This window comes from Canis aureus, chromosome 24 (genome assembly GCF_053574225.1).
Source record: "Canis aureus isolate CA01 chromosome 24, VMU_Caureus_v.1.0, whole genome shotgun sequence".
Classification (NCBI taxonomy): Eukaryota; Metazoa; Chordata; class Mammalia; order Carnivora; family Canidae; genus Canis; species Canis aureus.
Genome location: NC_135634.1, coordinates 12,151,346 through 12,169,180, shown reverse-complemented (window position 1 = coordinate 12,169,180; position 17,835 = coordinate 12,151,346). Strand labels below are relative to the sequence as shown.

Genomic DNA, 17,835 nt, shown 5'->3' with positions numbered 1-17,835 from the left:
AAGGACGCCTGAGAAAACAGACCTCGGGCCGCCGGGAGCGTTTGATCTTTCCTCATAAGTGTGTGAGTGTGCATGTGTGTGTGCGCGCGTGGTGTAAGGACGGGCTGGCGGAGCCAGGGCACGGCCCCTTTCCGTCCTGCCTTCGTTCCCCAGGCATGGGGCACGCTCCTAAAGACGGCAGAGGGGACCTGGCCCTCTGAAAGGTCCAAAAGAGGGACGCCCGGGGGCCCGGGGCTTGGGCGTCCGCCTCGGGCTCAGGGCGCGATCCCGGAGTCCCCAGTCGAGTCCCGCGTGGGGCTCCTTGCGCGGAGCCTGCTTCTCCCTCCGCCTGGGTCTCTGCCTCTCTCTGGGTCTCTCGTGGATAAATAAACGAAAGGCCCAACGGACAGAAGGGAAAAGGGAAGGGCAGGAAAACCAGGAGAAAAGGATGGAAATGGAAAGAAAGGGAAAAGACAAGAGTCCCCCCGAGCCCCCCTCCCCCAACCACGGGCTCATTCAAATCCTCCGCGGGCCTGAGTCCCGGGCAGAAGGGAGCGCCCCCCGCGCGGCTCCCCGGGCGCCGGGCCGCGCCCTCCGGTGACCCCGAGCGGAGGGCGAGCCTGGGCCGCGCGAGCGCCGGGGTGGGCGGGGCCGGGCCGGGCGGGAGCGCCCCCGCGCGTCGGGACCGGCAGGGGGCCGAGGGGCCGCGCCTCGCCTCGGAGGCCGCGAGAGCCCAGCCGGCGGGGGCGCTGCGCCTCGGGGTCCCCCCCAGCACCGGGGCCGAGCGCTCCGAGCCGCGGGCGGCGGCCGTCACCTGGGCGCCCGGGGTCACGGCCCTCGCCGCAGGACACGTGGCCGCACGGTTCACCCCTCCGAGGGTTCACCCCGGCGCCCCTCGGAACCTCCCGCCCTTCGCTCGCTCACGTAGTCCGGGGTTTCGGGGACGTGAAGTGCTGGCGAGTGGGCCGCCCGGCGCGGCGGGGCTGGGTGATAAACAATCTCACAGGATACACGACACCCTGGACTGTCACAAGTCCCTCGCAGGAAAAGATAAATAACATCTGAGGAGCCGCGGCTCAGCTTCAGAAACTTTGCGAGAAGTGAGTAAACAACAGGGCCGAAGGGAGTTCAAGGGGCTCTGGCCGCAGGGAAAATCAGCTGCGGTGTCCTTCCCGGGGGCCTCGCTAAAGGAGGGATGGGGGCGGGGGCGGGGGCGGGGGGCCTCCCAGGGCAAAGGAGGGGTAAACAGCCCGCGGTTCAAACTCTGACCTTGAAACTCATTGGCACTTGACACGTTCTGGATCAGAAGCCTGTTTCCTGGGCATTGGAGGAAGCCTTTCTGGAGCGGGGGTTGATGTGAGGGGGTTTTCTGGAAGAGGAGGCTGAAGAAGAATTTCCTGAGGAAGCAGGACTTTTCCGAAGGTCTGCTCCTTGGGATCAGAGTTGTCAGTGACCTAAGCCACCCTCGGGAATCTGTGGTTCTGTGATTTCTTAGTGTGAAAGGAAACCTCTTCACTTATGTAAACCTTTGCCCTATGTGGCCTGGGGGGGGGGGGAGGAAGCGGACAGGACGACAATCCGAACCAGGTACTACAAATGTTCTGTGGGTCCAATAAAATGGCTGTCAAGTATGCTTCACCTAAAAGGTTTGTGTTTCTCCTACCTGAAGTTTGAATGCTCAACGCTGTCGTTTCCCTTCTATGAGGGAGCTACTCTGGGGTACGAGTGCTAAGGCACCTCTCTCCTCCTCTCCTGCAAAAACTCACCTAGTACCCAGACTGCCCATCTCCACAGTCCAAGAAGGACCTCCTAGGAGCTCCAGCAGCCTCTTGGACACTGCCCAAATTGCACCACACGAGATTTATTGTTCTGAAATAAGGCTTAAACCCTAGGATATCATCTCCCCTGTATAGGGTATTCATTCATTCCTCTCCCCTGTATTATTTACCTATTTACCTTAAACTGGGCCACTCCAGGAGCTCATTATCTACTCCATCCTATGGTATCTTTTCAGTAATCCTGATGGCCATGTGAATAAGTTTATGTATTGTCCTGAGACTAGGATAAGTGGGATGAGGACAGTGGGGATGTGGTGAGAGTGTGGTCTAGCCACTTACTAAACACAATTCACAGCAGACTGTGGTCCTCATCCCTCTGAATACTCTGACCCCGAGCTCAGCAGTCATGTACAGACATAGCATATCTAGATTTCTAAATGTTCTTCAGGCTTTCTTATGCCAGCCGTGTGGGCAAAATGGGGATGTCTGGTTTGGAGGCTGGTGCAAGTAGATGAGTTAGTGACTAGTCAGAGTTCTAGTTCTGATGATTACACTCATGGAGTCCTTTGGGATGCTTTCAGTGTGGTTCACAACCCGCTCATCTACTGTGAGCTTCTCCAGAGACAGCCCCATTCAATTCATCTTTGTATTCACAGTGCCTGCCCAAGTGCATAGGACATCATAGGTGCTCAACAAATACGCATTGCTGAACAAAGATTTTGTAGATCTGCTTATCAGACTTGGCGGTGACACGGTTAAGATAGTAAATGTGATTATAAAATCAGGGTTACCGAAAGCCCTAGCAAATTGAAGCATTGGATGAATCTATAATGAGAATTATTTTAGGTCCTTCTCTTGAGTCTCCGAAAATTTAAGTCTGCAAATACAGACTGGGGAAGATTTGACTAAGTAGCTAGGCTAATAATAGCTGGTGGTAAGTTCAGCAGGGGCATTGGAGACCTCTGTCAAAAAAGTGCCTCTGAGACTCTAGGTCAGAATCTACCCCATGTTTGCTGCCCCTATGAGTTCTGGGATTGGTGCTGAGCTGCCTAGTTTAGGAAGAGATTAGATATAGCTGTATCTGTTGAGAGGAGGGGGACAGGATAGAGAAGGGCCTCAAAATCATGTTGGATGAGGATGGTCAAGAGAACCAGTGATGTTTAATCTGGGAGAGAGGAGGTACTTTAGGAGACAGGAGAGTTGCTTTCAAATATTTGAAGGGATGTCAGATAAAAGTAGGGATTGGAATGATGTGGGCCCCCATGCCCCAGATGAGGACCAATGAACCCTGAGATGATAGTGACTGTCCACAGCTGACACAATTTCTGGTGACTGTATCTTTTACAGACTTCTGATTAATACACTGCCATAGGAGGAAATGAGATCCTCCAAAAGAGAACTGATTGCAGCAGAACCTGGATGACCCCTTGCCAGAGACATAGTCAGATGGGATTCAAGCATCCCACAGGGGCCAGGACAGAGAAGGCTTTTAAGATTCCTTCTAACACTAAGCATATACTATTCTGTGTCCATTTCTATTTTGCTAATGGCTAACTCTCCTTGCTGTAATTTCTTAAACCTGATGAGATCATTAAGGCACTTTTATAGTACCTTTTCATAAAGAAAAATGTGAATTGTGGAAACAACCAAACAGTACATACTTTTGAGCCCTTGCCTATAGAGCAAGAAGCTTGAAGATAAAGTCACACATTGCTGATGATATAGTGACCATGACCACTGCAGATTTGAAATTAAATAAGAAAGAGGCTGATATTTGTGAAAAACTTTGTCTGCCTGGTGAGGATTCAGAACAACTGGAACTTGTATATATTGCTGGTAGCAATGCAAAAGAGTAGAGCCATTTAAAAAAAACAGTTTCGGGGATCCCTGGGTGGCTCAGCAGATTAGCGCCTGCCTTTGGCCCAGGGCGTGATCCTGGAGTCTCGGATTCAAGTCCCATGTCGGGCTCCCAGCATGGAGCCTGCTTCTTCCTCTGCCTGTGTCTCTGCCTCTCTCTCTCTCTCTCTCTCATGAATAAATAAATAAAATCTTAAAAAACAAACAGTTTCTTCTTAATTTAGACATATACTCTCCAAATGACCCAGCAATGCCATTCCTAGGTATTAATCCAAGAGTATTGAAAACTTATGTCCACACAATGACTCATAGGCTAATGCTTGTAGCAGCTTTATTCATAATGCTGACAACTGAATGTTCATCCTGAATGTTCATCCACTAGTGAATGGGTAAATAAATTGTGCTATATCCACACAATGGAATACTACTCAGTAATAAAAAGGAATTAATTACTGATTCAGGCAACAATATGGAGGAGTCACAACAGGTTTATGCTAACTGGAAAAAGCCAGGTGCAAAAGCTACTATACTATGTAATTTCATTTTTTTGACATTTGGAAAAGGCAAAAATTGTAAGGACAAACATCAGGTTGCCAGGAGCTGAGGGGATAGGAGGGCTTGGTTCCAGAGGGGCACAAGAGAACCTCCTGGGGTGATAGAAATATTCTGTATCTTGATTTTGGTGGTGGTTATGCAATATACATTGTTAATTCATAGGATTGTATATGCAAAAGGGTGAACTTCATTGTATGTGAATTATGCCTCCATAAAAATGGCCTTAGTAAAACTCTATTCTCATTTTTTTTTAAATAAATTTTTATTTATTTATGATAGTCACACAGAGAGAGAGAGAGAGGCAGAGACACAGGCAGAGGGAGAAGCATGCTCCATGCCGGGAGCCCGACGTGGGATTCAATCCCGGGTCTCCAGGATTACGCCCTGGGCCAAAGGCAGGCGCCAAACCGCTGCGCCACCCAGGGATCCCTCTATTCTCATTTTTAATAGTGATTTTTCTGGTGATCTGCATAGCACTGGTACACAATAAGTATTTGATGAATGAATGAATGAGCCTGTATGGGAGTTTTGCTTTTCTGTGAGGTCAGATCGTACAATCAGGCTCTGCTCTCTGTTTGAGGAACCCGCCTTCTCCATAATCCTCATGGCATGGAGGTTGTGTGGGAAGACATCCTTTTTCTGGGAAGAGGCAGCACCCTGATCATAAAATCAGTTTTCTGAGGAAGTCTTATTCATCTGGAATTGGAAACTACATTCAGAAGATATTCAGTAGACAACTCAATATTGAAACATGTGAGTGTTGTCTGTGTGGTTTGCAGTGGCGAGGCCTGGCTGGGAATACTTCAGGCAGGTGTAATCCCCATCCTAGGGGAACAGGGGATTCTAAATGAAAAGTGTCACTCCATTGGAGTGATATCTCTTTCCAAGTTTCTAATCTAACAGCTGTCTTTAAAAATTGTGTGTAGAACAAAGAGGTCTTAAAACAATCCCCCTCAATAAAAAAACAAAAAACAAAAAACCCCTCTCCAAATTTAAATAATATGCTATTACTGATTACTGTAAGAGCATAGCTGGGCTTTAAGAAAATATGGAAATATACCAGTTTGAATTGATAAACTTGTTACCTTACCATTATTTTGTTACTTTTCTCCCATAGCTATCATAGAAATTTTAAAAAATCATTTAAACCTTGTTAAGTGTATGATTTAGTAGCATTAGGTACATTCACATGGTTATGCAACTAATCTCCAGAGCTCAATTCATTTTGCAGAACTAAAACTTTGTCTACATTAAGCAACGCCCCATTCCCCTCTTGCCCCAGCCCCTGGCAACCATCATTTCACCTTCTGTCTCTATGAATTTGACTTTTGCAGACACCTCATATAAGTGGGATCATACAATACTTGTTTTTTTGTGACTGGCTGATTTCACTGAGCATAATGTCCTCAAGGCTCATCCACATTATGGCATATGTCAAAAGTTCCTTAACTTTTAAGGCTCAGTAATATTCAACTGTATGTATGTGCCATGTTTCCTTTTTCCTTTTTCTTTTTTTCTTTAGAGAGAAAGAGAGCCCGTGCATGAGCACATGGGGGAAGGGGAGGGGAAGAGGGAAAGAGAGAATCTTTTTTTTTTTTTTTAATAAAGATTGTATTTATTTATTTGAGTTGGAGTATGAGAGAGAGGGCACAAGCAGGATGGAGGGCAGAGGGAGAGGGAGAAGCAGGCTCTCTGCTGAGCAGGACTCCAAGATCATGATCTGAGCTGTAACCAACTGAACCACCCTGGTGCTCCATTCATTTTCTTTATCCATTCATCCATCAGTGGATATTTGGGTTAGTTCTACCTTTTGGCTATTGTGAATACTACTGCTATAAACATGCCTGTGTAAATATCACTGTAGTACCGTGTTTCCAATTTTCCGGGGTATACATATTTATCCAGATATCCAGAAGTGGACTTGTTGGGTCATGGTAATAGTATTTCTAATTATTTGAGGAACTTTTATTTCCACAGTGGTTTTGCTATTTTATATTCCCAGCAAGAATGCATGATGGTTTCCATTTTTCCACATCCTTCCCAACATTTGTTATTTTCATCTTTTTTTTTTTTAATAGTAGCCATCCAATCGAGTGTGAGGTGGTATCTTATTGTGGGTTTTTTTTTTTAATACTTTTTAAAAAAGATTTTATTTATTTACTTATTTTATTCATGAGAGACAGAGAGAGAGAGAGAGAGAGAGAGGCAGAAACACAAGCAGAGGGAGAAGTAGGCTCCCTGTGGGGAGCCCTATGCGGGACTCAATCCCAGGACCCTGGGATCATGCCCTGAGCCAGAGGCAGACGCTCAACCACTGAGTCATCAAGGTGTCCTTTATTGTGGTTCTGATTTGCATTTCCCTATTGACCAGAGATGTTGAGCATCTTTTCATGTACTTACTGGCCATTTGTAGATCTTTGGAGAAATGTCTATTCAAATCCCTTCCTCATTTTAAAATCAGGTTGTGTTTTGTTGTTGTGATCGAATTGTAGTAGTTCCGTATATATTCTGGATGTTAACCCCTTATCAGATATATGATTTGCAAATATTTCCCTCTGTTCTGTGGGTGGGATTGTGGGATTCTTTTAGGCAACAGTATCCTCTGTGTGGGGGCCTGTACTTTAACAACCTCCCTGGGTTATTCTGTAGGGCTTATGCATCACTGTTCTGATGTACATACAATAGGATGGAACTTCCGCTGATGTATATGTAATAAATGTGTGTGGATTTGATTAGAGCCTTAGAATGTTTGAGTAGAAAGGACACCGGGAGGTCGCTTCACATAAGCACCTATTTTTATAATGAATAAACCAAATGAAATCAAAATGACTCACCAGAGGGGACACATAGCAAGAGCTTAGACACAAAGGCTTCGTTCCCAGTTCTTGCTGCTTGCACCATGCTGTGGGCTCTGGACTACCTTTGTAGAAGATTTGTTTGCTATATGGGGAGTTTGTATGGTATGTTCACACTCACCTTACAAAATATATTATTAAAAGGTGAGGTGTTTTGTTTTTCTTCAATGGGAATGCCTAATAGGAAAGAAATACAGGCCAACAAATTGCCTGAATGCCATTTTTACTTGACTATACTCTAGAGGTAATTCATGAAACCCTAACGTCCTTGAGAAATGGAGCCTAGTGACAGGCTGAGGGACTGTATCTTTCTTTTTAGAACAATTATTTCTCTTACCTGTCTCTATGATTTATGGCTTCACTCACCCCTGCTTCTCCTTCTAGCTCTCTGGCTCCCCTTTGGGACCATCTCATATTCCCTCTCTCCCCTACATGTGAAGGTTGCCTTCAGCCCCCTTCATTTCTCACCAAGTACCTTCTCCCTAGCCAACTGATTTTGTCCTTGACTTTGCTGGTGATGACTCTCAGACTGAGTGCACCAGCCCAGCCCAGACTCAGACTTATGAGTGCCTTCTACATGTGTCTGCAAGGAAGCCCCAGCAGGTCAAACTCCAAGTGTCCAAATTTTACCTGGTCTGTTCCTCCTCAGAACTTGCTCTCTTTGCCCTGCCCACATTTGCCAAAGCCAGAAACCTAGGAGTCAGCTTCTCCCTTAACACTCATGGTCAGTCAGTCATTTAACTGTTAATGCTGTTTGTTAAATAGCTAGCAGATTTTTGTTGATCCTTCTTTTCATTCTGCCTTGACCTAGTCTTTGTTCAGCCAGTCATATTCAGAGAAGCTGAGGCTCCCCACTGCACACACACAGACACATACACACACAAGTGTACACACACACACTACGGCTACTGGAGAGGGGCAAGAGATGCTGGTAAATATATTACCAATGCACAGGACAGCTGCCCACAACAAAGAATTATCCAGCCCAAATTGTGAAGACTTCCAAGGTTGAGCAATCCTGCCCTAAGATGATCCATAGCTTCTTGTTCCCCACCCAGGTCTCTTTTACCTGGAGAGTATTCCAGACTGCTGAGCATTGGCTGTTAAGGTCTCACGACTGCCTCCGGTACAGACACAGGCCACCTCAAGATCTGCGAGGTTCCCTGTACTCCCCACCACTGAGGTGCCCCCAGCCAATGAGTGACTGGTGCAGAGATATAAAAGCCTAGACTCTGCTTTGAAGAGGAACAGTGCTGTGGTGCCATGCATGTTCCAGAGCATCTGTGGGATCAGGCTGGGGCTAGACTTGGGCTGAAACCACATCTTTTCTTAGCTGCTCCTCTTCCTTTTCCTGCTTCTCTCCCTCTCTACACATTCTTCCTGAGGGCTCCCTCCCGATACACAACCTTTACAAGAATCCCCACCTCAGCTCTGCTTCTGGGGAACTGACCCACAACATGGGACTGGCTGACATTTGTGAAGGGAGAAACCAGAGCTTTGAAAGACCATCTAGTAACTACCAAGCCTCTGGCAACTGGAAGAACATGAGCCTGCCCCATAGAGCTTCTCTGCTGTTGACTACTGTACTGGTCCCAGGTGCTCAGCCAAAGCCATCCCTCCAGAAACTGGTAAATAGATGACAAATTCAAGTCAGTGTTACTTTAGCAACCAGACAATTAATTTAAGGTAGTAAGGTAAAAAGTAAGGTAGTACTCACTTTAAAGAGAGGTGAGGGGCACCTGAGTGGCTCAGTCAGTTAACAATAGACTCTTGATTTTGGCTCAGGTCATGATCCCGGGGTTATAGGATCAAGCCCTGCATCAGGCTTTTAAGAGCTGCTCCCTGCTTAAGATTTTTTCTCTCCTGGGACACCTGGGTGGCTCAGTGGTTGAGCGTCTGCCTTCGGCTCAGGTTGTGATCCCAGAGTCCCCGGGGTTGAGTCCCGAGTCCCACAATAGGCTCCCTGTGGGGAGCCTGCTATTCCCTCTGACTGTCTCTGCCTCTCTCTCTTTCTCTGTATCTCTCATCAATCGGTAAATAAAATCTTACAGAAGGAAAAAAAAAAGATTTTCTCTTTCCCTCTGCCCCTCCCCTCCCTCTAAGAGAGAGAGAGAGAGGGAGAGAGTCAACTTGCTGACTGCTGACTGTTTGCCTAATTTGTTCATGTTGCTCTACTGGACCCCCTCCCTGCCTGCTTGACTTTTTTGGGAAGATGCTATTCAAGATAAGCTCTAAAAGATGAGATGAAGTCAGCAGAAAGTCCCTGGACTGAGGGAAGAGCTTGTGCAAAGGTCCTGAGACAAAAAAACCAATTCTCAACACCTCCACCAACACCACTACTCATAAAGGAAGAAGGTGTCCCAGCCACTGAGAGAAAGCCAGTGTACCTGATGCTGGCAGAGTTAGAGGGAAAGGAGGACAGGATAAAGCTGAGAGAATGGTAAAGGTCAGATTGCAGGGCCCTCTAAGAGAGGCATGTGGATCTTATCTGAGACGTAATAGGAAGGTTTTAAGTAGCTTGTTAAAACAATCTGTTTTCCATTTTAAAAAGATGATCTGAATTTGGAATCTCTGGGTTAATTGAAAACTTCTATAATTTCAAAAGAAAAATTACTGACAATTTCAAGGGTAAGAGAATCACTTTTCCATGTATTCTTGAAATTGTTAAAAGCCATTTTAATTTTCAGGCTAGTACAGGAAAGGTTAAGGACGGTAGTTGATTTGTTTTAAAAAGTAGATTGACAAAGTCTATAGATATATGAGAACTTTGTAAGATTAAATTTTCTTCTTATACCATCCCAAAGGGTGAACATTAGTTGAGTAATTTTTATTTGATTAGATAATTTCAGGCAGATCTTACATTGAGGGGCTTTGTTTTGGTATCATATATACAAAAGGTTTTGGTCATCATTTGCAAGGATATTGTTAAACTTTGAATTCTTTTTCTGTTTTATTGTAATTCCCACATAGTTAACACAGTGCCAGTTTCAGGTGTACAACATAGTGACTCAACACTTCCATATATTACTCAGTGCTCATCAAGGTAAGGGTATTCTTGATCCCTTTCACCTATTTCACCCGTCCCTCCACCTTTGAATTTTAAAATTCTGCTTGCATGTATTGCTGTTTTGACAGCAATGACAGCTACTATTTCAGGGGTGCCTGGCTGGCTCAGTTGGTAGAACATGTAACTCTTGATGTCTAGGTTGTGTTTAAGCCCCACGTTGAGTGTAGAGATTACATTAAAAAAAACAACAACCTTAAAATAAATAAATAAAAATAAAACAAAATGACAGCTCTTATTTCAAAGTCTAATTTAATGTAACATTGTTTCTTCACATGAAGAGAGATAAGATGGTGCCTCTGAAAATTCTATAAATTTAAAATATAAATAATTTCCATCAAACTAATTTCCATCCAATTTTTTCTGTCATACTTTCCCTCTTGAAATCTCATATAAGTTTGTTTATTTCTATGCAATGTAAAAAACTTTTATTGGTAGTTTATTTTATATACATTCTTGGAATTGGCCATTTTAAGAGTGAAATAATTACTTTTCCATGCCTTCTTGAAGTTTTTAAAGGCCATTTTAATTTTCAGGACTGTCTTTTTTAATGGTTTCCTCTGGCTGCTTTGTGGAGGTTGTATTGAGCAGGGCAACAGTGAAAATGGGAAGGCCAATAAGTAATGCAGGCAAGACATGAGTGTGAGGATGACTCAGAAGACTATGTGGTTTTGGCCGTGGACAGAGGCAGGGGGAGTTGAGATGCATGGATACCCAGGAGGTAGACACAGAGGCCTTGCTGATGCCTTGGGATGAGGATGAAGGAGGAATTCTGGATGGCCACATTTCCAGCTCAGGCAAATGACTGAACATACCATTAGTTACTGAAGTGGGGAATAGGGGTAGGGGTGGGGGTGGGGTGGGGACTAGATTGCCAAGTTGTGAAGGAATCAGGACATGCCACCTTTTTTTGAAGATTTATTTTTATTTATTATTATTATTTTTTAATTTTTATTTATTTATGATAGTCACAGAGAGAGAGAGAGAGGCAGAGACACAGGCAGAGGGAGAAGCAGGCTCCATGCACCGGGAGCCCGACGTGGGATTCGATCCCAGCTCTCCAGGATCGCGCCCTGGGCCAAAGGCAGGCGCTAAACCGCTATGCCACCCAGGGATCCCTTATTTATCATTTTAAAAAGATTTTACTTACTTATTTGTGGGGGTGAAGGAGCAGAGGGAGAGGGACAAGGAGACTCTGCATTGAGCATGGAGCCCCATTTGGGGCTTGATCTCACACCCCTGAGATCATGACCTCGCCAAAATAAAGAGTCAGAGGCTTAGCTGACTGAGCCAACTAGGTACCCCTTATTATTTTTTATAGGTGGGGGGAGGGCAGAAGGGGAGGGAGAGAGAGAATACCAAGTAGACTCCCTACCAAGCATGGGGCTCGATCCCACAACCCTGAGATCACGACCTGAGCCAAAAATCAGGAGTTGGTCGCTTAACCGACTGAGCCACCCAGGTGCCCCAGGACACGTTACTTTTAAAGCAAAGTGTGCATCCACTGTCAAATAGGCCATTATGGAGGAATCTGGAGATCACAGAGGTTTGAGGTATCCTTTTAGGAATCTTCAGTGTGTAAAGTCATGAGACAGGATGCAGTTATGTGGGGAGAAAGCACAGTGGAGGTAAGGGAGCCTAGAACCCCACCCTGGGAAGCCAACATTTAGAAGTTGCATGTATGTCTGAGGGAAGCACAGAGAAGCCTGCAACAGATTCTGAAAAAAGGACAGCAAGAGAGGCAACAGAAACACTAAAAGTGTGGTATCAGAGGAGCTAGGAGAAGAATGTGTTTTCCAGAAGGAGGAAGTAGGTAGGGAAGTTGAATGCAAAACTCCCGTAAAATAACTGAACAAGTATTATTTGGATTGGAATGTGGGGGTGCTGAGTGGCTCTGTCAGGGCAGAAGCTAGATTGGAGTGGGTTTGAAGAGGTGACAGGAACTCATTGCTGGGACTGCTCTTAGAAATCTTGTTTCAACAGGGACAAAGATGGGAGGAGCAGTAGAGAACCCATTGGTAGCAGCAGGGGGATGAAAGATAGGACAGGAATATGCTGGTAGATATTTAATAAAACCCCTGTTGGAAAACCAAAGGCTTCATTTGTCAAGGTATAAGCACTCAGCAGAGCCAATTCCAAGTTACCAACGTAATGCCAAAGAGTTGGCAAAACCCCTGAAAATTTAACAGTTGACTCTTAGGAGCCAGCATGACCCAACGTCAGCCTGCCAGCACATCAGAGAAAAGTTCCTTCTCAGAATGTAGATATTAAAACATATCAGTAAGCTATTGGAATGGTCCTGTGGATAAGCAGAGCAGTGTTGTAGGACAGCATAAACCAGACCGGTAAGACAGAAGGGAACCAGATGTAGGTGCTAATGAGTTTGCCAGTTTGGAGATGGGAAGAGCAGGGAGGTCCCCTCCCAAGCTCCCATTCTCTCCATGGACTAGGAGACAAGCCCCTCAGGGGAGAATGAGTGTCAGTGGATGACGCTGGTCACACAGTTGAAGGACTGAAGGACTTTGTGGTGGAGGTATTTGAATAGGAGTGATCGGAGGGTGGGAAGGTGTGGTGGGTGAGAGAGATGTGGGATTAGAGATGGGGCAATATGAGGACCTCATCCACCTGTGACCTGGCTGTGGTGGCTGCTTTCAAGACAGTTGTGTGGTCAAAGGTTTAAGAGGCCAGCGTGGTGGTGTGTCATCACCACATACATTGAAAAAGCCAAAAATTCTGTAGGAGTTGGGGTGGAAAGGAAGACAGGCAGCCAGGAACTAAAGCCTTGAGCACAGGAAGGGTGTGTGTGTGAAATGCGAACGGTGTGTTCTGGAAGTCTGTGTGTGAAGGTGGCATGTGAATGGTATGAGGCTCAAAAAGCGGGGGTTTGTGCAACAGAGAGGGACAGAGACATGGCCTGCAAAGGGTAATGGCAACCCAGGAAAGCACAGCTTTTGCTTTTGGTCCCGAGTCCTAAGAGGTGTGTGACAAACAGCACACTTTTGGGCTACAGTGAAGCATTCTCAGGGTGAGCTGGGTGCTTGGGAACAAATGGAGGTGGAGCTGGAGGGATTTGCTGATTGTGAAGTGGAGGTTCTACTTGGAGGGGGAGTAAGGGGCCAGAGGGGAGGTTGGGTTGGGGATTGGATCCAACTGAGGATGAACGCAGTAGTATGGGGGTGTAACTTGGGTTGAACAGAGAAGCTTGGATTTCTGGCAGTGATTATGAGAAGAATGGGTTTGAGGCCTATAACCTCGTTGGGATACAACACATTCCACACCAAGATGCCTCCAACATTATCAACAAGATGTCAGATTTGGAATCCTATGAGACATTACCCGATGTAACCTTTAAACAGACTGAAATTCTATCAAGCATTATTTGGCATCCCTCACCACTGACCCCTTCCTTCCGTTAGGACTTCCTGGGTCTTCTTCAGATTTCTGCCATCCAATTTAGATTTCCTGGCCCATGACATTCCTGCCTTAGAGAATTTTTCTCTCTGAAATTTAATTACATCTATCCTTTGTCCTCTTTTTTCCTCCTAAAGCTATCCATTTGTGATCTGCAAAAGTGTTTCTTTTATCAGATTAGTTTTCCCTTAGTTTGAGGTTAATTCAAGCATACTACTTCTTGGGGCATTTCCTTTGGTTATTTAAACTTCTCTTCTGAACCGCAGGGAGGTTTGAAAACATTAATACAGACCCATGTATCTCCTTGATTCATGCAGTAGCAGTATTCGTGGCAATACATCCAGTAATAGTCCTCCCCCTGTGAGTCCTCTGAAAGAGTATGGGAGGGAATACACTCACCACAAGTACTTTTCTGCAGAACTTAGAAGATTCCTAGTAGTCAATGAAATGCAATAATGCAGCCTGTTGCATTAACATAACTGATAACATAACAGTTGCCAATTCCTATTTAGAAGAAGAAAACCACCCCATTATGCTGAAGATGCAGTGTTTCGAATGCTCAATTTTATAACTTAAATTTTCCACCTGTAAAACCTAGCTTCTGGAAAAAAGAGAAATGCTATATTGGGTCTCTGTTTTTCAGGGTTGTGGCATTCAGTGAAGTAATAGTACAAATGAGAAATTCAGCAAGGTTACAGGAACTGCTGATAGGAAACGTGAGTCAGACTCAATTTGGTGTGGGTGTTGCTAGAATTAACTTTTAGTTCTAGATTCTCTAAGTGAATCCTTTGATGAAATTCTTCATGTGCTTTAGAATTTAAAAGAAAAAAAGAGAAAAGGAGAACAATGGGCCCCCAAGCCATTCTGTAAGAGGTGCCAAACAGATGGAAAGTAATAATTTGAAATAATTTGAAATAAAAATAAATAAGTGTCCATCGATATGGCTACTGTTTGACCCTACTATATTTACAAATCTCCCAGAGTCTGAAAGATAAGATATTTCTGGCTGGAGTAGACAAACATCCCCTTGTTTGGTATTATTCGAGGTTCACAATCTAAGCCTGTTTTGGTGATTCATTTTTCTATTCATATTTGTTGAGTGTCTGTAATGTGCAAGGCACCATCAAGTTTTTTTGGGAAGCATTAATCCATGTAAAGAAATAGTTATAATGCAAAGCACATGTGATAAGAGATATATAAGGAAGCCCAAAACACTTGGGGAGTTTAAAGAAAGGAACATTAATTCTTGCCAGGGTATGAGAGAAGGAACTATAGAGGAAGTGGAATTTGAGTGGTGTGTCAAAGGAATAGAAGGTTTGGAACAGAAGGACGAGGTAATGGGAAGAACAGCCAAGGCAGGGGAATTAGTGAGCATAAAGTTGTGTTACATGTTTGGAAAATGCCAAGTAGACTGATTTGGGGGAGAACACAGGATGCAAAAAGAATAGAAAATTAGTTTATGGCCAGACTTGTATGGATACCAAGCTAAGAAATAGTCTCTGTGGGAAAGGCAATGGGGCACTACTGAAAGTCGAGAGCATAAGCTCTCCAAAGTTAAATCTCCCACCACATGGTCTGGAGAAGGGGGGACTGGAGCAGAGCTGTCAGCTAAGACACTAAATATGTCCATGTTTAAGATCTTTTACTGTTAGGGGGCACCTGGCTGCTTAGTCAGTGGGGTATGTGACTCTTCATCTCAGGGTTGTGAGTTCGAGCCCCATGTTGGGAGTAGAGATTCCATTTTTTTAAAAAAGCTCTTTTTGTGACTTTACTGTTATAAATTCACTATTATTATTATTATTATTATTATTATTATTATTATTATTATTACTACTACTGTCATGACCACTTATTAGATGTCTTCCATGTGCTGGGCACTAGTCAAGCCTCGAAGATATGTAAATGATCAAGACTGAATGTAATGGAGTGTATAATCTCATTGGACTTGTCAGATGATTAGCAGAGTAAGGAGAGAATTTTCAGATTAATAAATTCTATTAAGAAAATAGAGTATTTTTCCCTTTCTAGGATGAGGTTTGTTTGGGTAGGTTATTTGGAACAGCTCTCCCACTTAAAATCACTAAAAATGCTACATAAAATACATTTAAAAAATTCAAACCTCTTAAAACCCCAGATATAATAATAAGGAATTTACTAGGTTGAGATCTGGTGTGTGTGGGGGCGCGGAGAAGGAGCCCAGAGAGTTAAGTGAATTTTGAGCTCCTTTTGTCTTGAGGATGAAACCAATCCAGGAGAACTTGAATTTGGGATTTGATGGACCAGAGGGGTGAGGAGGGAAAATCCTTGCTCCCCTCCTCACCTTGGGGGACTAGAAAGCATTCTCATCACACCGATTTGGAATTAAACTATGAGCATGAGAGAAAGGCTCTACCAGAAGCAAGCCTTCCCACCCCATGATCTGATTTCTTACCTCTGCCCAAACTGTGGAGGACTTAACCCTTTTCAAAAACACAATTAACTTTTTCTAGAAAGTTCTTCTGAACTCTGAAGATTACAGAGACTATCTGAAATGAATGACCAGAGTTTCAGTTATGCAAATTCTCATATCTATTTCAGACTGCTCTGTGGATAGGTAGGAGAAAAATACACTGGAGTCTTGGTTTCAGATCCAGCCCATACGATTAGAAGCTGATACTCCATGCTAACAAGCAAAAAAAAAAAAGAAAAAGAAAAAGAACAAGCTAAAAAGTCAGCAACTTTTCTTAAATCTTTAAGATAAGTGAGGACAAAGGGCAAACTGGCCCCCACCAAATTGGAGAGACACAGACACTTCCCTGGGAACCAGGGCGGTCTAGGAAAACTTGCACTGATGAGTTGCCGGAGGCTCAGGGTGGACAAATCTGAGAGATAAATACTCGAGGGACACCCAATCACCAAGCAGCCTCTCCACCTTGGGTAATATTAGCTCCTGGTGCACTGGGTTTTCACAGTGAATATCAGCTAAAAAAATCTCCTGTTTCTGGAGGGAGAAGGGGAAAAGGAACTATTTTGAAATAATCAAGAGCACTGGGTTCTTCTTAGCAAGGCCTGCCCTTGAGGGAAATGACTTAACCAGAGCCTCACCTGTTATGTTTTTTTTTTTTAATGTCTAACTGACCTGGGAGAAGATATGTACCCAATTTCAGCCCCCTCTAGCCATGCTCTCCCACCTAAAGAGAGAAAAACAGGAAGCCCTGCTGAAGTTCACAGTCGAGAGGCACTGGCTCACTAAAAGTTGATTGGAAAATCCATCTTCCTTGGCATGAAGAGGAGAACAAAGGACACACCGCCTCCATTAAAGTTTGCAGCATTCATGGAATTAGGAATTTGGGAGACAAGCCTTGATACTGACAGGATTTGATAGCCAAAGAGTGAACCGTACAGCCACACCCCACCATATTGAACAGACTCACGTGAAGTTAAATAATATAATCCTCTGAAAGAGGATACCTGGCCTGGAGGTAGCTCCTTCCTTCTTAGCATGATTCCCTCCAGGGTGGCTGGCCCTCACATCATCTGAGAGGTGACCTGGCTGGAGGATGGCCTTCGTTCTGGTCACTAGGATGCATGTTTGCGTACGTACGTTTGTTTGTGGCAGAACATTATCACACCTTCAGAGGCATGGAGAATCGAGGGTCCTGTTGGATATTTTCCAGTAGCTGGCTGTTACTTTTCTTTTCTTTTCTTTTCTTTTTTAAGATTTTATTTATTCATGAGAGACACAGAGAGAGAGGCAGAGACATAGGCAGAGGGAGAAGCAGGGTCCCGGTGAGGAGCCCTGTGTGGGACTCGATCCTAGGACTCCGGGATCATGACCTGAGCCAAAGGCAGACGCTCAACCCCTGAGCCACCCAGGTGCCCCTATTAATTACTTAATCAAGGAGAAGAAAGAAGGAAGTTAGTAGGCCTAGTTTCTGAGAAGCTATTTAGTGCCTTAATTTATTGGTAGCCAATTGAACTACATATTACAAATGTTTACACTCTTCTTTTCAAATTGTCAATAGAAAAAAGCTTTAAAAAACTGGCTTTTAAATAATAGTACAATTGATTGGTACTTATTAGATACTTTACATTCACTAAGCTTTACAAAACAAAAACAAAAACAACAAACTTAAGAAAAAGCAAACCTTACAGGGTTTGCTTACAGGTGTACTGCTATGCCTACAAGATGAAAGACACAGGCTTTATGGAGAGAAGGTGGGCTCCATGGGGCCTTGTAGAACACCTGTCTTCCTCACAATACCCTCAGCATTCTTCATTGTAAGCATTGGTTTAAGGTTCTTCTCGCCCCCCCTCCCCACCCCAGGAACCATGGTAGACTCATTTACACCTGCAC

The 17,835-nt window shown here is 44.5% G+C and overlaps 1 long non-coding RNA gene across 1 annotated transcript in view; it reads left to right on the top strand.

Annotated features, from left to right (window-relative positions):
* The first annotated feature begins 728 nt into the window (after nt 1-728).
* The window catches only part of LOC144295778 (uncharacterized), a 48,641-nt gene continuing 31,534 nt past the window's right edge, over nt 729-17,835 (top strand). Inside the window, exon 1 of the long non-coding RNA XR_013362879.1 lies at nt 729-1,079. This is a non-coding gene — a long non-coding RNA (uncharacterized LOC144295778). The remainder of the gene's footprint in view (nt 1,080-17,835) is intronic.